General features: G+C 41.4%; 1 pseudogene across 1 annotated transcript; it reads right to left on the bottom strand.

The window, feature by feature from the left end:
* Positions 1-13659: 13659 nt before the first annotated feature.
* Positions 13660-20595, bottom strand: LOC126959138 (cytochrome c oxidase subunit 4 isoform 1, mitochondrial-like; annotated as a pseudogene). The gene is made up of 3 exons (XR_007727487.1): positions 20497-20595; positions 20069-20160; positions 13660-14327 (listed from the first exon to the last, which is right to left on the bottom strand). The product of XR_007727487.1 is annotated as a cytochrome c oxidase subunit 4 isoform 1, mitochondrial-like (transcript).
* Positions 20596-23419: the final 2824 nt, after the last annotated feature.

Here is a 23419-nt window from a genome sequence, read left to right as displayed (position 1 = left end):
TTAATGAGCATTGGCATTTCACCAATCTTGTTGTATTCATCTCCACCTCCACCTCCACTTTTCTGGGAGAGGCATTTTGAAGGAAAATCCAAGACATCATGATGCTTCACTGCCCCTCTGTGCATACTTCCCTCCTCATAATCCCCATGCTGTTATCAGACTTCAGTAGCAATTCTACAATAAGAGATGACAGCAGCCAGGCGCGATGGCTCACACCTGTAATCCTAGCACTTTGGGAAGCTAAGGCGGGTGGATCACGAGGTCAGAAGTTCGAGACCAGCCTGATCAACATGATGAAACCCCATCTCTACTAAAAATGAAAAAATTATCAGGGCGTGGTGGCACACATCTGTAATCCCAGCTACTCGGGAGTCTGGGGCAGGAGAATCGCTTGAACCTGGGAGGCGAAGGTTGCAGTGAGCTGAGATTGCCTCACCGCACTCCAGCCTGGGTGACAGAGTGAGACTCTGTCTCAAAAAAAAAAAAAAAAAAAAAAAAAACAAAAAAAACAAAAAACAAAGATGACAGCATTTAGATATTATTAATGTTATAGAATAGCAGAGTTCTGAGGAATGTACTGATTTGACATATATGGGCTGTGCACTTGTTTTAAGTTTGAAAAGCTGACTAAGCCTGGGTAATTATAAACAGTGTAGAAGAAAAGGTCTGTGAAGCTGCTTGTTCTTGTTTTGTTTTCTGAACTGCTTCTTCTGTTTTTAAACCAATAATTAAATTCTAGAAGAAAACATAAAGATGGTTATGGTGGCAATATTCTCAACTGATTTACCCAGTTAATGTTATCCTATCGAAACATTGTAAATCAGCATAAATAATTTCATACTGTTTGTAGAATTCCTATGTTTTTATTTCAGCATGGCATCTTTGAATTGGTAAACCCAGTGAAGCTTTTTCTTGACCAACCTGAGTTTCTAAATGAATGTAAAATTTGGTCAATATGTTTTATAATAGAAATGGGACAGATATCTTGGGAGGAATAAACCTTCCCTTCTCCTGAGTATAGTAGATTTGGATGACATTTGTCCTTTTAGGTCACTAGGATATTATGTAGTCATTAACTATTATTTAGCATTATGAATGATAAGATGCCTATTATGCCATTTAACAATTATCTGTATATTAAGATGATAATCACACTCACTGACAGTGCTTTGTAGTAGATTAGAAAGGTATCTGAAGTGCATATTACAAAAAACATTTTATGCACAGCTGCCATCCTTCCATTAAGGATTATACATATCTGATTTTAGGTAATTTAAATTTACGGATGGATATCACCCCTTTAGAATGAAATTTTCTTATTGTAAGAATATAATATTCTTCTGGCTTCTAATTGTAGGAATATAATAAGTCACATTCTATAGTTTTACTCACAATGGAGCAAAGATTAAGAGACATAAAATGATTTTACCTGCCCTGCATGAAAATGACCCTGGTTTATATACTTAATTCAAAAGAGCACCATAAACATAATCTACCAATTACAAGTAGGTTTTCAATTGGCTTAGCTCAATAGAAATTACAAAAGATTGATGAACTGAGTGTGGTATGGTGGAAGAGAGCACAGGCCTGGTTCCAGAGGTTCCTGAGTTGTGAACTCTGGCCCTGCCACTCAATGGCTGGGTAACAGGTAAATTGTTTAACTTCCCAGAGGCTTTGGCTTATTCCACTCGGAGGAAATACAAGGAGTAAAAGAGATGCAACAGAGTTGCTGGCACAACATATGCATTAATAAATGTCTGTCCCTTTACCTGCTATAAGATCCTTCCCATGGCATGTACCTACCCATAGGGCGTACCTCATATTATGAGAACAATCTGACTCTCAGAAACAGGGTACCTAGTCATTGATTCCATTTTTTGTGTGTGAGGAATATAAAATTAAGAACAAATGATCTGCGTACAAATGTAAGACTAGGGAAGAGAATCTAGGACAAGCACCCAAAGGTGCAGAACTCAGATTTTAAATAGAAGTATTAATCATGTTTTCTTCCCCAATGCTTATTGTTTTGTGCAAGCGTACTTGTACCATGAGCATGTGGGTTTGGGAAACGTGCACACACACAACCTGCAGAAACCTTGGCAGAGTTCACTGATGGGCTCTGAAAAGGGCTGCAACAGCTACCTCTTTGATTTAAGAGCCAAGAGGGTTTTCAGCACTTCTCCACTGATGTGCATTTGGTGATCTCTCTGGGCTTCGTGGCCTACCCTTCTCAGGAAAGACTGATGGATGGCTATAGCACTGGGTGGATATGCTTCAGGGTACCTTTTCAGAGTTGTTTTTTTTTTTTTTTGAGATGGAGTCTCTCTCTTGCCCAGGTTGGAGTGCAGTGGCACGATCTTGGCTCACTGCAACCTCCGCCTCCTGGGTTCAAATGATTCTCCTGCCTCAGCCTCCTGAGTAGTTGGGATTACAAGTGCCTGCCACCACGCCCGGCTAATTTTTGTATTTTTAGAAGAGACAGGGTTTCAGCCTGTTGGCCAGACTGGTCATGAACTCCTGACCCCAAGTGATCCGCCTGCCTTACTTTTCAGAGTTTAATGCCTTCCTGGCTCTGAAGTTTTATAAAAGCCCTTTCAATGATGTTGATAAGCCTGAAAAATTTCTGGCTGTTCCATTGTTGAGCTTTAAAAAGGCTTAATATTCTAGTAATACCCATACATAAATGACCTTGTCTCCACTGGTCCTGACCTTAGCCATCCAGCCCTTCCTTCTGGGAGTAACCTTTCTTTGTCTCAGATATCTGCTCTGGGATCCTCCCACTGCCCATGTTGACATTCTCTGTCACTCTTGCTTCCCAGCTCTTGCTCTAACTCCCCATATCTGCCAATCTGCTTTTCCCTTTGGTTTCACTATTCTTGGTATTTTGGCTGAGACATACCAGCTCTATTAGTGTCAGGTTTGCAGAGCCCTTACGAACTGGGCTGCCTTCAACAGCCCTCCCCTTCTTCTCCACAGGAAGAAGGTAGAGGGTGACCCCTCTCCCTTAACCCCTATCGTCCTATTTCTTAGAATTTTTAGAAGTTCATTACAATATCTTTCCTAACTAGTCCAAATCAATTGTTAGATTTTAGTGGTGATAATTAGAACCATAGTCATATTTTCTACAGTGTTATTTTTTATACTCCCCTATATTTGTTATCTATTGCTGCATAACAAATTACCACAAAGCTACTGGCTTAAAAAACACTTATCTCTCATTCCACAGCTCTGTAGGGCAGGAGTTTGCATTGTTGCAATCAAGGTGTCAGCTATGGCTGCGCTCTCATCTGAAGGCTTGAGTGGGGCAGATCCATTACTGAGCTCACGGGCATTGACAGGATTCAGACTCTTGCAGGCCGATGGACTGAGGGCCTCAATTTCTTACTGGCTTTTAGCTAGAGGCTACCCTCAATTCCCTTCTATGTGAACCTCCCAGTATGGCCTCTTGCTTCATCAAAGCCAGCAAGGGAAGAATCATGCAAGTGACATTCCATCACCTCTGCTGTAGTCTCTTGGTTAGTAGCAAGTCATAGGTTCTTTCTTAACTCAAAGAGAAGGGATTAAACAAGGGTGTGAGTACTAGGAGATGGGGATAATCATAAGCCATCTTAGAATCTGTCTGCTATACTCCCCATGAAACTTTTATATCTACTTCTTCAATTAGATTTTTATTTGGAGTATTACATTTCCTCTTTAAGACTTTAGATATCATTGGGATGGTGTACTAGTCAGGGTTCTCCAGAGGGACAAAGCCAATAGGATATATCTATAAAAATGGATTTACTAGGGGCGAATTGGCTAACATGATCACAAAGGTAAAGTCCCATCACAGGTCATCAGCAAGCTGGAGAACCAGAGAAGCCAGTGGCATGGCTCTCAGAGAGCCTGGTAGCATGGCTCAGTCCAATTCCGAAAGCCTCAAAACTGGGGAAGCCAACAGTACAGCTCTCAGTCTGAGGCCAAAAGCCTGAGAGCCTCCAGGAGCTTGCTGGTACAAGTCCAATAATCCAAAAGCTGAAGAACCTGGAGTCTGACATCCAACAGCAAGAGGAGACAGTCCTGCTCTGGGAGGGAGAGAAAGAGCAGAGGTGAATCCCCCATCTTTTCCTGCACCCCTTCTTTGTCCTAGCAGGGCTACCAGTCAGCTGAATATCCACATTGATCTGCTTCTCTTAGGCCACTGATTCCAGCGTCATTCTTCTCTGGAAACACCCTCACAGACACATCCAGAAACACTGCTCACCAGCCATCTAGGCATCCTTCAATCCGGTCAAGTTGACACCTACTAACCACTGCAGGTGGTAAAGCCTGAAATAATCGCCTCGGTCAGAGAAGAAATTGTTCTCTTCTTTCCAACCTGAGAGCTGTTGCACTGTAGAAACCATGGCGCTGGAAGGGTAATTTTTGGTGTTTGAGCTGCTGTTGGGAAAGTCCATCTGAATAAGAGGCTGCTGTGGTGAGCTCTGAAGAAGCAGAAGGCAGTATGCTTTGTGAATGTTATGAAAACATTACAGATTTATAAAAATGAAAACACTCAAATTGTCTCATTTTTGGAAACATTAAGAAGCACAGGAAGTCAGGATGAGACTCTGAAACTCGGGTTGACAGTGGGTAAAGGGCACCGAGTGTGACAAATGAGGAAGAATGATACCAAAGAGCAACTGTTTTCTCATGGGGGAAAATGGACTGTTTCAGGGTACCTTGCCAAGGTGTGAGGCATCATATGGGGATAGGGTATTAAAGTTTTAAGGCTCTAATTTTTATTTTTTATTTTATTTATTTCTTTTTTGAGACGGAGTTTCATTTTTGTCGTCCAGACCGGAGTGTAGTGGTGCGATCTCGGCTCACTGCAACCTCTGCCTCCTGGGTTGGGTTCAAGCGATTCTCCTGCCTCAGCCTCCTGAGTAGCTGGAATTACAGGTGCCTGCCACCATGCCAGCTAATTTTTTGTAGAGACGGGATTTCATGATGTTGGCCAGGCTGGTCTTGAACTCCTGACTTCGTGATCTGTCCACCTCAGCCTCCCAAAGTGCTGGGATTACAGGTGTAAGCCACTGCATCCGGCCTATTTTTTAATTTTTAATTTGTTTTTAAGAGACAGGGGACAGGGTCTTACTCTGTTGCCCAGGTTGGAATGCAGTGTAAAGTTTTAATATGCTTATGTTGTATACTCTTAATGATTTTATCCACTTCGAACTATTGCTTTGCCCTTACAAAAAGGGTAATAGAGGCTGTGGCTAATGCCTGTAATCCCAGCACTTTGAGAGGCCGAGGTGGGCGGATTGTTTGAAGCCTGGAGTACGAAATCAGCCTGGCCAACATGGCAAAACCCCATCTCTACTTAAAAAAAAAAAAAAAAAGAAGAAGAAGAATTAGCTAGGTGTGGTAGTGCACACCTGTACCTCCAGTTACTCGGAGGATGAGGCAGGAGAATCGCTAGAGCCTGGGAAGCGATGGTTGCAGTGAGCTGAGATGACACCACTGTACTCCAGTCTGGGTGACAGAGGGAGACCCTATCTCAAAAAACAAAAAACAAACAGAGTGTGATAGAAATCTAGAAACTGGACAGTGACTGACTGCTTTATGATACTGTTCCGTGCAACAATAAACTGCTGATTGAATTCTTGCTTTAAGATGATTGTCTTAGAGTTTAAAATATGAAACTATTCTCAAGAGTTTGGTTAATGGAAAGTACTGATTTGATTCCATGTCTGTTTCTTGAAACTCTGAACACTATTTCTAATCAACTTAAGGCTATCCCACTCTTTATGAACTCAGTTGGATCCTGGAGACAAACATTTTTATTTTATCTGAGAAAATTGGTCTATATAAAATGAATACAAAGAGAAGAGTCTGAACTCACTTTATTAAAAAGGGTTCTTTTCTCCATTGTGGCCCAAGTCACATGCTGTTCTGTTTTCTCTTTGAAATCTTTGTCAACTCTCCCATTCAGAATCTGTCACTCATTTTATTCATATCTCTCATACACTTTTTCTTTTTTGGCCTTATTCTAGTCTATATTCTCCTCGAAGGAAAGAACTACTTCTGCAGATATTTCCTCAATTTTGTTTTCTATTGAGTATACATAGTGATAGCTTATATATAATAAGCATTTTATTTTATTTTATTTTATTTTATTTTATTTTTTGAGATGGAGTCTTGCTCTGTCTCCCACGCTGGAGTGCAGTGGCAGGCTCTCGGCTCACTGCAATCTCCACCTCCCAGGTTCATGCCATTCTTCTGCCTCAGCTTCCCGAGTAGCTGGAACTACAGGTGCCCGCCACCACGCCCAGCTAATTTTTTGTATTTTTAGTAGAGACAGGGTTTCACCATGTTAGCCAGGATGGTCTTGATCTCCTGACCTCATGATCCATCCGCCTCAGCCTCCCAAAGTGCTGGGATTACAGGCGTGAGCCACCACGCCAGGTTATAATAAGCATTTTTATGTTTGACAAATTCATTCTGGTTATCTACTGTGAGACTGCCGTTTTTTCCTGCATCCTATCCTTTGCTCCAGCAGTTCCCAAAGTGTGAACTCAAGGTAATGGTGGTCCCTAAGACTTTTAGAGGGTCTGCAAGGTCAAAACTACTTTCATAATAATAAAAATGTGTTTGTCTTTTTTCTCTCATTTTATTGAGTGTACACCAACATTTGCAGAGGGGGCATGAGGAGCTATGACTTCATCACCCAATGGCTAATCGAACTTGTGCTTGTATATGCTTCTGTTTTTAAATTTTCTCATCTTTAATTTTGAATATGGTAAATATCAGTAAATAAAACAAAAACTAAAGTGCTTTGGGGTCCTGAAAATTTCAAAGTAGAAAAGAGCCCTAAAACCGAAAAAATGAAAAACTGCTTTTACTCTGTCATAGGTTATTCTGGAACAAATCCTCCATTAGCATCTTGAAAAATGAAGTGTGATCCTTGGTGGTTCTTTCACGTTTGAGAGTGGGGCACCAAAATAGCTTGTAAGGGCAGGGTTGTGGGCTGCTTTACTTGCTGTGTCACTTCAGGGTGATTATTCGGGATTCCATTTCACTGTGGCCCCCAGCTCTTGGTATTCGTAGATGTAGTAAGTCTTCACTTAATGTAATTGATAGGTTGTTGGAACCTATGACTTTAAGTGAAACAACATATAACAAAACCAATTTTACCATAGGGTGATTGATATAAACAAGAGTTAAGTTCGTGGCTGGGGCTCTTGCCTGTAATCCCAGCACTTTGGGAGGTGGAGGCAGGTGGATTGCTTGAACCCAGGAGTTTGAGACCAGCCTGGGCCACAGAGTAAGACCTCGTCTCTACAAAAAGAATACAAAAATTAGCGTGCTTATAGTCCCAGCTACTTGGGAGGCTGAGGTAGGAGGATGGTTTGAGCCCAGGGACGTTGAGGCTGCAGTGAGCTGAGATCATGCCATTGATTCCAGCCTGGACAACAGAGCAAGACCCTATCTTAACAACAAGAACAACAACAACGAAGTTTCTATGGTGTATTTCTGGTAACAAAACTTCTAAATAAAGACCCCAAGCCCTTTAATATTAAACATAGAAATTAATGTGAGTTATATATACATTTAAGAAAGATTAATAAAAACAAGTAAGATAATTATCTAATTTTTGGTGAATCAGTGAGTAATAGTGGCTTATAGTGTGGTGGGCTAAATCAATGAATTAACTTTTGCAGAGTGAAAATTGTCACTAGTACTTCCTGCTACCCCATAGTTCAAAAAGCAAACAAGGGCTTGCTGAGTGCTTTCATAGTGCATCATTTATTTTTGTGCATTGGTATGGTTATAATATACTTTATGAATTTTTATTTTATAATAATTTGTTTTTATTTCTACATTCATTTTTCAACTCACTTATTCCCATTCAGGGTTGTGGGTGGCCGGGGCCTGTCCTGGCAGCTCAGGGGCGAGGTTGGAACCAGCCCTGGACAGGACGCCATCCCATCTCAGGGCACTCACACACAGCCACACTCACTGACACTGAGACCATGTGGACATGCCAGTTCACCTCATGTGCACATTTTTGGGATGTGGGAGGAAACTGGGGTACCCAGAGAAAACCTCTGCAGATATGGGCAGAACATGCAAACTCCACACAGGCAGTGGCTCTGGTCAGGAATAGAGTGTTTTGTTCTCATCAGCGGTATAACGAAACAGCATTATTCGAGAACCTGCTGTATTTTTTCTGGGCCCAGTAATTTTCTTTAGAGATGAAGATTCCAATTTCCTGTCTCTGTCTCTCTCCCTGAAGGTACTGCTGGGCATAAGCCTAGTTGTCATTATTTTGTGAATCCAGGAGGTGAAGAGACCTGGCAGACTTCCCTTTTATTATCATGGACTCTTCCTGAATACTCCATTTTTGGTACAGAACCTCATTCTTGCCACGAGGGATGCCTGGTTTCCAAACCCACAGCCTCTCTGCTTTTATTTCTCCAGAGATTAAACAGAGGTCCGTGTAGACTTGGTATATTAGTCAGCTGGGACTCCCATAACAAAATACCACTGTCTGGGTGGCTTAAACAACACACATGTATTTACTCACGGTTCTAGAGGTTATAAGTTCAAGACTGAGGTGCCAGCAGGGTTGGTGTTTGGTGAGGCCAAACACAACTTATAAATACCCCAACCCCTTTTAATATTCCTGGCTTGCCGGTGGCACCTTCTTTCTGTGACCATACCGGGATGGAGGAGAGAAATCTCTTGTGTTTTTTCCTCTCCATGTAAGCCCACCAGTCCTATTAAATTAGAGTCCCACCCTTAGGACCTTATTTAATTTGAACTACCTCTTTAAAGGTCACCCTTATGACCTTATTTCATTTGAACTATCTCTTCCTCCTATATCTCCAAATATAGTTGTATTCGGAGATAGTGGAGTCAGGACTTCAACATATGAATTTTCGGGAACAATTCAATCCATGACACTTAGGAAGGGAATAGTCCTCAGGCTTCATTGTTGGCTGCTGGATCTGGTGGAGGCTTGGCTCTCTAAATATCCTTTCCACCAATTCTCCTGTTTTCAGCCCTGTCTCTGTTCCCCACCTTCTGACGGAACAGGCACCTACAATGACAGAACCATTCTGGGATTCTGCTGCATGAATCAGCTAGCCTGTTGTGGCATTTCCCCTGTGTAGGTGCCTTGCAAAGTGAAGAAAGATGGTGAGACGTAGTTTCTAGCTATATCCTTCTCATCTTCCAAATATGTGTTGATCTTTCTCATTTGCTACTGTTTCTCCCTTGCTCTTTTTGTCGATGTTGGTTTTTACCTTAAAATTCTTTTCTCTAAGAAATCTGAGGTGCAGTAATAGAGATAAAAGTGTGTTCAGTCTGCCATTTTACACTGGAAATGAGTCATTGATAGAATAAGCAATGTTATTGATTGTTCTAATGTTAATCAAAGGTACATTGCTGGGATTAGACCTATTGGTCACAATTTTTTTTCTTTTTTGGTTATTCTATTTCCCCTTCTCTACCTTATTTTGGATTATTTACACATTTTTGATATTTTATTTATTGCCATGTTTTGTATGTTTTTAAGTGGAGTAGGAACTACACTGTATATACTGAACTTCTCACTGTCTACCTAGAATCAATATTTCACCACTTCAATGGAATATGTAATTCTTACCACCATATAAGTCCCTTTTTCTGCTCCTCTATTTTTTATATATTATATTTCACATTCTCTTATGGGCCAAATTGTATGCACCCCAAATCCATATATTGATGTACTAATCCTCAGGACTTCAGAATGTGACTGTATCTGAAGCTAGGGTTTTTAAATATGTAATTCAGTTAAAATGAAGTTAAAATGAGGTCCTTAGAGTGAGCCCTAAGTCAATGTGACTAGTGTCATTATAAGAAGAGGACGCAGACACAGAGCGGATCGTGTGAAGACACAGGAAGAAGATGGCCATCTACAAGCCAAAGAGAGAGGCTCCGGAAGAGACCAACCTTGCTGGCACCTTGCTCTTGGAATTCTGATCTCCAGAAATATGAGAAAATTTTATTGTTTAAACCCCACAGTTTGTGGTACTTTGTTGTGGTAGCCCTAGCAAACTAATACACATACTTTTTGCCTTCAAAAATCAAACATATTTTAAAGAATTCGTAAGAAGAATGGTTTACTATGTTTACCAAGATATTTATCATCATCGTTGCTCTTCTTTCACTCCTGGTGATCCGGATTTCTCTTAATAATATTTCCCTTCTGTCCAAATAACTTCCTTTAGCAATTCTTTTAGAGTAGGATTGCTGGCAACAAGTTTTCTTAGTGTTCCTTCATCTAAAAATGTCTTCATTTCCCTTTTGTTCTTGAAGGACATTTTCACTGGTATAGAATTCTGACTTGACAGTTGCTTTATTTTAGCACTTGAAAAATGTGCCACTTCCACCCCAACAAAATAATCATAGGATCTGAAAATGTGGTGCAGACTTGGTAGAAATGGAAAAGAAGAAAAACACGTAGAGTTACACAGATTGTTCTGAGTGTAAAGGAGAATTGGATCCTATCTGATACCATAAATGTATAAATCTGAATACACATCTCAGATCACTATGTGCAGTGACAGTTTGTCCTTTGGCTGAGGGTGAGGACTCTGAGTACGTTCAGACACAGACAATACAGATCCAACTCTTTTTCCTTATTCTCACTTTAAGGCTATTCCTAACAAAGCATATGCACAATCAAGGAAATGTTAGGGAAAACATCACCACCAATTGGACCAGGAACAAAACACTGATCATAAAGTCTATGGGCTTAGACAGACGTTTGAAAAAGATAAGAATTGTAATGAAAAAATAAGCCATTATAAACCCAATGCTATTTCGCATTGGAGAATATGTTATATTGGACAAAATAAAGTTTGCTAAAACCTGTTTCCTCATTTTTATGATAATATCTACTATTTAGTGTTGTATTTTATGAATGATATTTTAGTAGAGTTGTTGGCATTCTATTTGACATATATTTAAGTCAATAAATATATGCTAAATATATATTTGACATATATATGATATATAGAATATATTTATATATTATATATGACATATATATATTTGACATAAATATACAAATATATATATTAATCTATTAATATGTCACAAAAGAGAAAGTGCCACTTCCTTCTGGCCTCTATGATTTTAGATGTGAAATCCATGGTCATTTGAATTATTATCCCACTATATATACTTTGTCATTTCTGTCTGCTTTCAAGATATTTTTATTGTCTTAAATTTTCAGAAATTTAATTATGATATGTCTGGGTATGGATTTCTTTGGGTTTCTCCTGTTTGAAGTTTAGTCAGGTTTTTCAATCTCTAGATTTATGTCTTTCCCCAAATTTGGGATATTTTCATAATTTCTTGAAATAGTTTTTCAGTCCTGAATTCTTTCTTTGATCCTTCTGAGATTTTGATGACACAAATGTTAGATTTTTTTGTTATTGTCCCACAGCTCCCTGAGTCTTTGTTCACACCTTCCTCCTAAACTTGTCTCTGTTGTTCAGATTAGACAATTTCTATTGATATACCTTCTTTTCTTTCTTTTTTTCTTTTTTTTTTTTTTTTGAGGCAGAGTCTCGCTCTGTTACCTAGGCTGGAGCGCAATGGTGCGATCTTGGCTCACTGCAAACTCCGCCTCCCGAGTTCACGCCATTCTCCTGCCTCAGCCTCCTAAGTAGATAGTCCCCTGCCACCACGCCTGGCTAATTTTTTGTATTTTTAGTAGAGATGGGGTTTCACCGTGTTAGCCAGGATGGTCTTGATCTCCTGACCTCGTGATCTGCCCAACTTGGCCTCCCAAAGTGCACTGTGAAGAGCACTGATGACCATGAGCCACCGCGCCCGGCTTTATTGATATATTTTTAAGATCACTGGTCTCTTTCCTCTGTCATCTCCATTCTGCCACTGAGCCCAGCTAGTGAGTTAAAAAAAATTAATTTATTGTATCTTTCAGTTCTATTATTTTCAGTTTTGTTCTTTATATCTTGAGTATTTTTCGGAGACCTCTGGTTTTTCCATTTGCTTGAAGAGGGTTCATAATTTCTTGGAGCATTTTTATGATAACTGCTTTAAAATCTTTGTCATAAATTCCAACATTTGTGTCACTTTGATGTTAGTGTCTGTAGATTGTCTTGTCTTTCAGATTTTCCCTGTTCTTGGTATGATGAATAACTTTGATGAGTAACTTTGGATTGTATCCTAGACATTTTGAGTATTACATAATGAGACTCTGGTTTAGAGGCAATCAACCTGCTTGGGCTCAAAACTCATGTCGTATTCACTTTTGTGGGCTGTGGCTTGAATGTCGATTTAGTTTTTATAGCCTTTGCCCTGATCTTCTGATCTGCTCTATATAGTGTGTTATCCGTAGGTGAATTGAAATCTATATGACATTTCTCACCATAGTTCAGTTCCCAAAACTTTACTATGTTGACGCCAGTTGATTTCACACATGGACCATTTAGGGGTATGCACAGGACTTCATACACAGATTTAACAAGATTTCTTTATCCAGTCCCCTCTTCTCCATAATCCTTCCTCACTCTCTAGCTGAGAGGAGGTAGGGCATTGCCTCTTTGCTGAAGAGATGCTTCAGTTAGTAAGTGCAGGGTGGTGGAGTGTTTCTCCCTACAGTTCATGTGGGTTCTGTGGTCGCTATGCCATTGAAGAAGGGAAGGGGCACTGCTTCTTTCCTCATCCTGTCTTGGTTTAGGGCAGGAATGGTCAACAGAGCTCCAACCCATTCCAGCGAGGAGGGGAAGGCACGCTACTTTTGCTGTTAGTGCCAGGCAAGGATGGTCATCAGGGCTCTTCACAGTGCCTGGTGGGGATGCAGAGAGATGCAGTTCTTTCATGGTGTTTGTCTAAAATACAATGAGTATATTCAAAAGGGTTCTGTCTTGCAGCACTGTCCTCTTCCACATCCTTTGGCTAAGGGGATTGATTCTCAGCTGGGGATAATTTTATTCCCCCAGATGACATCTGCCAATGTCTAAGACATTTTTGGTTGTCACAACTGGAGGGTTGTCACTGACATCTAGCCAGGGATGCTGCTCAATATCCTATAATACAGAGAACAAGATCCTACAGCAAAGAATTATCCAGCTCCAAATCAACAGTGCCAAAGGTGAGAAACCCTGAGGGAGAGTGTAGACTTTTCTTGGAGCTTTTTGTTTTTTGTACTTATTCCATCTTGTCCAGAAATGAGAGTCCCTTCAACATTTTAATGTATTACTTTTTAGTCCTTTATCATCTATCACTGATGAGAATTATAACTTATAATTTATTTTTGGATAAATTGTCTTCCTCTGGTTGATTTTAAGAATTTCTCTCTCTCTTTTTTTTTTTTTAAATCTTACATTTAACCATTATGGGTATAGTGTGGATTTGTTTTTATTTAGACATTTTCCGTCTTAATTCTCACTTTCTAATTTTGGAAAATTCTTAGTCATCTCTTTGAGTGTTATCTCTCTCTCTCATTCCCTTCTTTCCTTCTTAGACCTCTTTAAACTGCCATATGCTGAAGCATCTCTTTCTGTGTTTCTTATCTGTTAACTATGCATTGATTCATATTCATATTCTTTATTTCTCCTTTCTCCCTTCTCCACACCTTCTTTTTGGTAACTTCTCCAGATTTTTCTTCCACTGCGGTAGTTTTTTTTTTTTTTTCAGGTAAACTGGTCATTTATTAGCAGTGGTACTGTTTGGCATAACAGGTTTCCAGTAAATAGGCATGGAGTTGCATGGTGGTGACAGAGCAAGGCCCAGACGCAGGACAGCATCTCTCACTTCTTCCACTCGTTCTTGTCATAGTCCCATTTGGCGGCAAAGCCCTGCACGGGGTTCACCTCATGTCCAGCACCCTCTTGGTCTGCATGGCCACCCACTATTTGTCAAAGATGTGCGGGATGGGGCCGTACAAACAGCGCTTCTCCCAGATGATAATCAACGCCGTGAAGCCAATGAAGAACATGGCAGCGCCAACAACCGTCTTCCACTCGTTCGCACCCCTGTTCATCTCCGCAAAGCTCTCCTTGAACTGAATGCAATACAACTCGACTTTCTCATCCATGGAGAGGTTGCTTCAGGAGGCCTTCTCCTCCTCCTTCAAGGCCTGCTATCTGGCAGACAGGTGCTTGACATGAGCCACATCAGGTAAGGGATAGTCGCATCGATCCACATAAGCTGGGAGCGCATTGTCATCGCTCTTCACATCATTTCCGTGTGCTCGTACAGACGCCGATTTGGAAATTGCTCGCTTGCCAACTAGGCTAAATACCCTGGTAGGCAACGTTCTGCCGCTGCTGTCCACCACCACCACCCTTTATGCCGGGTGTCCCGCGACCCCAGTACTTTTTTTTTATTTGAAATGGAGTTTTGCTTTTGTTGCCTAGACTGGAGCGCAGAGGCGTGATCTCAGCTTGCTGCACTTCCAGCTCCCGGGTTCAAGTGATTCTCCTGCCTCCTGAGTAGTTGAGATTACAGGCACCTGCCACCATGCCCAGCTAATTTTTTGTGTTTTTAGTATAGATGGGGTTTCACCATGTTGGCCAGACTGATCTCGAACCCCTGACCTCAGGTGATCAGTCTACCTCGGCCTCCCAAGGTATTAGGATGACAGGCGTGAGCCACCAAGCCTGGCCCAGCCCAGTAGTTCTTTTTAAAGGTAGCTCTGTTCTATTATTTAACCTAGCAATAGTTTTGTTTTCCACTAATAATAGTTTTTATTTATAAAATTTTATTTGGTTATTTAAAATAAATCTGTCCCTTTGCCAGAGTATCTTATTCCTTCACTATGGTTTCTAAATTATTTTAAACTTGACTGTTTTGTAGTCCATTTGATTCATCTATTGTTTTCACTTCTTAAGGTGTCAGTTTTCAGGTCTGCTGATTCACTGTCATGGTGATTCGTTTCCTCATGTGTTCTGTGATATTTAATTGTGCTAGTTCATCTTCAGTGAGTTTCCCATAAGCTTTGAGCTGTAAAATTATTTATTTCAATCTCTGTCTGTAAGGACAGAGATTTTCATGTTGTGTTTACTGGATCCCTAGGAATTTTGGTGGTCCTGGATCACTTTTTATAGTAACAATTCATCTTGGAGTATTAAAAACTATATGGAGGAAACATTTAGACCCCTCATCCTGTGCAAGCCCAGGATTTCTCATGGGTGGCTTTTTCTGTGTGTGTGTGTGCCGGAGTCTTGTTCTTGTTGCCCAGGCTGGATGGAGTGCAATGGCACGACCTCAGCTTACTGCAACCTCCACCTTTCTGGTTCAAGCGATTCTCCTGCCTTAGCCTCCTGAGTAGCTGGGATTACAGGTGCCTGCCAACATGCCTGGCTAATTTTTGTATTTTTATTTTTATTTTTATTTTTTTTTTGAGATGGAGTTTCGCTCTTTTTGCCCAGGTTGGAGTGCAATGGCTCAATCTCGGCTCACTGCAACCTCTGCCTACCGGGTTCAAGCGATTCTCCTGCCTCAGCTTCCCGAGTAGCTGGGATTACAGGCACAAGCCACCATGCCCGGCTAATTTTGTATTTTTAGTAGAGACAGGGTTTCTCCACGTTGGTCAGGCTGGTCTCGAACTCCCGACCTCAGGTGATGCGCCCGCCTCGGCCTCCCAAAGTGCTGGGATTAGAGGCGTGAGCCACTGCGCCCAGCCAATTTTTGTATTTTTAGTAGAGACAGGGTTTCTCCACGTTGGTCAGGCTGGTCTCGAACTCCCGACCTCAGGTGATGCGCCCGCCTCGGCCTCCCAAAGTGCTGGGATTAGAGGCGTGAGCCACTGCGCCCAGCCAATTTTTGTATTTTTAGTAGAGACAGGGTTTCGCTGTGTTGGCCAGGCTGGTCTCAAATTCCTGACCTTGTGATCTGCCCACCTCAGCCTCCCCAAAGTGCTGGGATTACAGACATTAGACACTGTGCCCAGCAGTGGCTTTTTTTTTTTTTTTTAATTTAAATTTTAAACTCAAGGACCAGGGCACTCAGCAACTTCCTCTCTCTCTCCTTGGGCTAGCGAGCAGGCTGTGTACAGTTTCCTTTTTACTTACAGGACTGTTCTTTAAGGTGCAGGGCTTTATTCCTGCAGGGAGGTGGAGGTGGAGCTTACAATCCTCCTCTTTTTCCCTGTGGAGTCCATAGCCTTGAAGTCTGAAACTAAAATTCCAGTGGATTGCTGAAGCTCTGGCTTTGATTTTTTAAATTTTGGAATTTGGTAGATACTTGTCCTTTGGAAGTAAATTTTGCTTATTGGTTATATTTTATTCAGAATTTCCATGTGTTTTTAGTGGGAAGTATGCATCCATATCAGCTCTGTATACTATATGGTCAGATGTCCTGATTTACTTTTTTTTTTTTTTTTTGAGACAGAGTCTCACACTGTCACCCAGGCTGGAGTTCAGTGGTGCGATCTTGGCTCACTGTAACCTCTGCTTCCCAGGTTCAAGTGATTCTCCTGCCTCAGCCTTCCAACTAGCTGGGATTACAGATGCCCGCCACTGTGCCTGGCTAATTTTTTGTATTTTTAGTAGAGACAAGGTTCCACCATGTTGGCTAGGCTGGTCTCAAACTCTTAGTCTCGTGATCTGCCTGCCTTGGCCTCTCAAAGTGCTAGGATTACAGGTGTGAGCCACCGTGCCTGGCTATTTTTTTATTTTTTTTTATTTTTTTGAGACAGAGTCTTGCTCTTGTTGCCCAGGCTGGAGTGCAGTGGTGCAATCTCAGCTCACTGCAACCTCCGCCTCCTGAGTTCAAGTGATTCTCCTGCCTCAGCCTCCCGAGTAGCTGGGATTACAGGTGTGCGCTACCATGCCTGACTAATTTTGTATTTTTAGTAGAGACGGGGTTTCACCATGTTGTCCAGGTTGGTCTTGAACTCCTGACCTCAGGTGATCTGCCTGCCTTGGCCTCCTGAAGTGTTGGGATTACAGACGTGAGCCACCGCACCCAGCCCTGATTCACATTTGATATACAAGATCACCTATCCATCTATCCAATTGTACTGGTATATAAATACTGCTTAGTGCTTTGTGTTGTTCTCTCTTGAAATTATTCATTAAACACATTGCTGTATTCCAATTACCTATTGTTTGAAAAAGATGTGTGTTGATATATGATGGTATATAGCATAGCATTCCCATAAAACCAGGCATGTGTTTGGAAATATTTCTGTTTCCAAAGCACTTGTTTTAGTTTCATTAAGGCCTTAAAGAAACTTACCTTTTTATAAATCCTGATCTTTTATACCCATTTTGCATATGAAGATAATATGAGAAATTGTTGCATTATTTGCTGTGATAAGACATTTTCAAGGAAGAAGGCAGTGTGTGCTGATTTATAATTTCAAGAATGGCAAAAAACAGTTAATAGACTGCTACTTTGAGCAGCACTGACTAGTGGAGTAAATGTGTATAAGGACCTGCCTTTTCACTAAATAGTACATTGTAAATGTCTCATGAAAGGTGAATTTTTATTTTTTTTGAGACAGAGTCTCACACTGTCACCCAGGCTGGAGTGCAATGGCATGATCTTGGCTCACTGCAACCTCCTCCTCCTGGCTTCAAGTGATTCTCCTGCCTCAGCCTCCCAAGTAACTGGGATTACAGGCACCTGCCACCATGCCCAGCTAATTTTTTGTATTTTCAGTAGAGACACGGTTTCACTATGTTGGCCAGGCTGGTCTCAAACTCCTGACCTCGTGATCCACCCACCTCAGCCTCCCAAAATGCTGGGATTACAGGCATGAGCCACTGCGCCTGGCCAGGTGATTTTTTTTATGACTGATTTTATCAATCACCTTTTAATGGCCATTTAGGGATTTTTAAAAGATCAAAAAATACTGCCAGAATATTCCTGAATTTATCTTTTTACACTGTTTACTTCTCCTGGGTGTAGAACTGCTGAGTCAAAGGATGTACTCATTTAATATTTTGATGTTGCCAAATTTCCCTACAGAAAGAAATTTGCCTTCCCTACAGAAGGAAAATCAAAGTATGCAATTTATACTTTGATCAGCAGCACGTGGATAACAAAATCAAACAAAACTTTTCTACAAAGATACATTTTAAACTACAGATAATGGAACAAAAATTTTCTTATCTGGCTCACAGAAACTTTTCCTGTCTTTCTTAACTTACAAGTCCCAGGTGAGTAAGACCCACTCTTGTTGGCCTAGAACGGTGGTTTACAAAGTTACTGCACTAGTAGTGTTACCACCACCGGGAACTTGTTAGAAATTTAATTAATCAGAACTTATGTCAGACCCACTGATTGAGAAACCTGGTGGAGCGCAGCAATCAGTGGTTTGATTAGCGCCCCAGGTGATTCTGGTACTTGCTAAAGTTTGGAAACCATTGGGCTAGGAGCAGCTTATCTTTATATGACCCAGAGGTCAGCTCAAGTCTTTACTCCCATATCCTTCATACAAATCATAGAATACGAATTCCTGGGGGTTGATTTCTCATGGTCCCTTCCACCTCTTTGTGCCTGCCTCTGCGTGTCTTGATCGCTCTACTTTTCTGAGTGTCTTGATCGCTCTACTTTACTGCCGGTGGCTGCTCTTGTGTCTGCATTGCAATGACCCAGATGGGCAAAGGAAAAGGAATCCATTTTCCTTAATTCACACAAACATCAGCAGTCCATTCACTTGAAAGGTATTTGAATATGTAGAAAACCAATGGATGGTTTGGAGGGATAGGAGAAGTTTCTATCTTGGTAACATAAACAGTTTAAAATTGAGTATTAAATGTACGCCTTCTGAAATCCTGTAGCCATTCTCCTACATTCCTTACCCAGTCCCTCATTTTCTTCTCTGCTGCACCTCCCATTGGTTTGCTTTTTTTTCTAGAGTGATTTACTAATTCTATTTGTTTCCTTGTCTTCTGTTGTAATAACCAGGATTTTTATTGCAGACGATACAACCTACTCAACTACTTTAAGAAAAAAGTCTCAACTATAGAGTTGTATGGCAGATTACAGAATTGATGAGAGGGCGGGGAAACAAACTTGTTAGCCATTCAGTCATAGGTATCCTTTACATCCATTTATTTATGCCTATCTTAATTTCTTTCATTAGGATTTTCTAAACTTCCACGAATAAATTTTTTGTGGCCTTAAATTAATATCCAGTTAGGTTTTTATTTTCTGTTATGATTTCATGCTAATTTTCTGATTGCTCTGCAGATTTTCCAATCTCTCCTACCTCCCCTGCAGACAGTACACTAACCCCTACTGATAGGAGGAGCAAGGGAAGTGATTTGAAGATAATAAGGCCACTTCCCCGTGACTGAGGCAGTTGAGCCTGCATTTGATGAGTTTGACATTGAGCTTGTCTTTCCTCCTGTTTGAAGACAGGATTTTGAGATTGAGGGGGTTTTGAATGATACTTCTGTTCAGTGGTCACTGCGTGCTAGTGAGCAGGGCCAGGCCTCCTCATAGGTGTTGATCCTAACAGATTTCCATGATTCTCCACTGAGTGTGAGAAGCTGATTTTTTTTTTTTTTTTTTTTTTAAGACAGGGTCTTGCTCTGTTGACCAGGTTGGAGTGCAGTGGTGCAATCTTGGTTCACTGCAACCTCTGTCTCCTGGGCTCAAGTGATCCTCCCACCTCAGCCTCCCTAAGTAGCTGGGACTACAGGCGTGGGCCACCTTGCCTAGCTAATTTTTTGTATTTTCAGTAGAGACAGGGTTTTGCTATGTTGGCCAGGCTGGTCTCAAACTCCTGGCTTCAAGTGATCCTCCCACCTCAGCCTCCCGAGTAGCTGGGATTACAGGCGTGAGCTGCCGTGCAGCTGAGGCTGATTTTGGAAAGCTGGAGAATTGGCATCTGAAAGCTGCTAAGGCCTCAGGGAGGCTCTTGGAGGGTCTGCCTCTAGAAGACGAGTACATTAATAATATGAGAATCTACCACTCAGTGGAAAAGTCCTCTAGATACAGGCTTTCCAACTATTCTATATTGCCTGTCTCCTGGGTTCTCTCTGGATTCAAGAACAGCCACACATTGGATGATATGCTTCTGGCATGCAGAGTCACCCTGCCACCTTGTGGCCATGTTTGAGAACTGTACTTCCCCCAGATGTCGGCTTCTTTCCTATGTCTCAGTATCCAGCAAAGCTGAAATTGGTCACCCTGGATTGCTTCTGCCTTTAGCTTTTTGAACTAATAGGATTTGAAGAGATACATCACAGCATACACCAAAAGAAGACTTTCTAATAGCTTTAAACAGAAATATATATGCAAGAAATTTCGTTGCCCCTGTAATGACATCTTGACATATTAGATAATGTGTGTTCAAAGCAAGAATGGGTCAATGTTATGTCCCAAAGCCGTTTCAGGGCTGCTCTGAGAGATCCTGTACTTTTCCTGGGAATCGGAGTGAGCATTATGTAGTAGACATTAATTTTAGAGCACAATTATCTTTTAGATCACAATCCTTTATTTTTCTATATTGAATTAACTGCCTGACTGGTGGGAAAATTAAATCTCGATCATTACCGGTACTCTTTCCCACTCCACAGGATAATATAAGAATCCCAGGCTGATACAGTGCCGTAAATTTGGGCCTGGTCCACTCCCCACAGTTGGCTCCGTCATGACCACTGCACATTCCGATATGCTGCTGCTGAAGACATGATCCCCAGCAACTAGGCTGTCAGAGGACCCTCCCAGCTCTTCACCCACTGACCACGCTGAGAGACAATGCACCATATCCATCTACTCTTGGCTTTCTGGAAGAGCTCCCCCAGCTCCCACCTTCCCAGGCACAGGTGGGAATGAGGCCTGTGTTTCTGACAGAACACAATTCCTTAAACTCATTCCTTTCCTGTTTTGGAGAATATTTCTGTCCTTTCCCTTTTGGCATAGGCTTTCTTTCACAAAGAAAGTCTGGATGTGAACTTTTGTAAGTACCTTGAAACTTCAATTTATTATGCTGAAATTCACAAAATTATTAAAAATGGAGTGTGACTCTTGCCAAGGACTCAAAAACTCCAAACATAAAGTTGTTTATGTTATTGGAAGGGAGAAGGGAAAAATGCTGATAGTAGCAATAGCAGCAGGAAGAAAGTACAAATTAATATCTCAATAAATCATCATGCTCCATTGTGTCTGATGTAGGCAACAGGCCTAAGGCTTCTGCAGGGCAAAATCGTCTCTTTACTCGGGCCAGCCCTAGCAGTTGAAAGGGAGTTTATTGAGGGTGTTTCCCCCCCTCCCCATAGTCTAAGCACTGTGCTGGGTTCTTGCAAAATGAAGATGACCTCACAGCCACAATTTCGGAATGGTAATCAAGTACTAAGTGCTAGGAGAGGAACACAGCTGGAGTTCTGTGGGAGTGCTAAAAGAAGTTGCTGTAGTCTAAATGTGCCCTCCAAAATTCATATGTTGGAAACGTAATCCCCAATGCAACATTATTGAGATGTGGGGCCAAAGGGAGGTGTTTAGGTCATAGGGCTCTGCTCTCATCAATGGATTAATGCCACTATAAAAACAACTCTTGGGAGTGGATTCATGCTCTGCTGCTCTTCTGCCATGTGAGGACACAGCAAGAAGGCCCTCACCAGATGCTGGTAACCTGATCTTGGACTTTTCAGCCTCCAGCACTGTGAGAAATAAATTTCCATTCTCTGTAAACTACCCAGTCTGTAGTATTTTGTTATAGCAGCACAAAATGGACTAACACAGAAGTGATGATAATTGCAGGAGGAGTTATATGTAAGTCAGGAGATAACCTATATGAGATGATATTTGAACTGTGCCTGGAACCATGAGAAAGCATCTGCTTGGTGGGGAAAGAGTGAGGTACAGTACATTCAGGCAGTGAGAACTGTGCCAGCACAAGTGTGGTGTAACAAAAGTACATGGCTGATTCTGGGAATGCTCTGTGGCTGAGTGTGGTGCACATTTTGGGATTATCCGAGGCAATGAGTAAATGTGAGCTGAGTTGGAGCTCAATTACAGAGGACCTCATGTGATATGCCAACAAAATTTTAATTTATTTTTTAGGCCAGCAAATCACCATCCATTTTCTGTTGCCTTATATTCCCACGCGTTTACTTAGGGAAATGTGCCAGTCCCTCAGGGCTAACTGTATTTCTGTGTTTTTTTCTCCTGATGAAGAAACTGTCATTAACCTGGGAACATTGTGGAGGGGAAAGCGGGAGGGAGAAGGGAAAGAGGAGGGGAGGGGAGCAGAAGAGGAAGAAGCGACAGGGAGAGGAGAAGGAGAGATGAGTTACTAATTATTGGACTACATCAAGCAAGAGGTATTCAGGGACTGAACTCAGACAATTCACGGGGAATGTATGGATATAAATCAGGACTTATATGTCATAGATTACATGTAGGGAATAAGGGAGAAAATAAAAGATTATAGAGTTTTTCAAGTTCAGACAACTGGTTGGATGAAAATCACATTGAGACAGAAAGTAAGAGAAGAAGCAGATTTTGAGGCCAAGATAATGAGTCATGTGGGGGCACATTTAAGAGCCTGTGGGACTTCTGGATAGTGAGACAAGGTGTGCTATTGGAAATATGAGCCTAGAGCTTGGGAGAGAAGTTGGTGGTTTTAGTTGTGGGAGACATCAGTGAAGAGAGTTTAGGGAAGCCCCAAGAATGGGTGAGATCACCCAGGGAGAGTGAGTAGAGTAAGGAGAAACATTCAGGCCAAAGCTGTAGGGATATAAATGCTGATGAGTAGGAGGTTAACGAAAGTATCACCAATGAGACCAGGAAAGAATAGCCAGAGTTGGGAGCAAAACCCAGGAAGAGGATGGCGATAGCAGGCAAAGGAAGACGATTTTATTTCTTTTTCTTTCTTTCTTTCTTTGCTCTTTCCCTTTTCTTTATTATTCATTTATTTTTATTAGGAAGACAATTTTAATGTCATAAAGCAAAAGGGTAAGGAGTAAACAAAGATCTTTAAAACAGCAGTGACAAGGTGGCTGGTGGCTTCCAGGATAGTGTTAGCTAAGCAGCATAAAGGCAGCCGAGGTAGCTGCATCCTGGTAATTAGGAATAAAGGGAGATGAAGAGGTAGAGCTCATAAATACAGGCTATTCCATCAAGAAATTTGTAGGAGAAAATAAGGAGATGAGAGAGCAGCTTAGTATCCCCATAAAATATCTTATTTTAGAAGGGAAGACTGGAGTATATTTATAGGCTCAGAGGGAAAAGCCAATGGAAGGGGAGAGATGGAGGTGTGAGAAGGAAGAAATAGTCAATGGAACAGTCACCCAAGTGAGGAGAAGGCAATGGGATTAAGTTAAACCTGTGGTTCTTTGTCATCTGGAACCAGTTTTGGGGACTAGTGACCAGTTTGGGGACTAGTGACCAATTTGGCTTACTTGAGGACCTACTGAAGTGGGGTAGAAATCCCCTAAGATTTCCCTGGGCCAAAAGTTAGCCAGAATAGGAAGTA

This window comes from Macaca thibetana, chromosome 7 (assembly GCF_024542745.1).
Source record: "Macaca thibetana thibetana isolate TM-01 chromosome 7, ASM2454274v1, whole genome shotgun sequence".
NCBI lineage: Eukaryota > Metazoa > Chordata > Mammalia > Primates > Cercopithecidae > Macaca > Macaca thibetana.
Note: the sequence above shows the minus strand (reverse complement) of the source record. Positions and strands in the feature narration are given on the sequence as shown.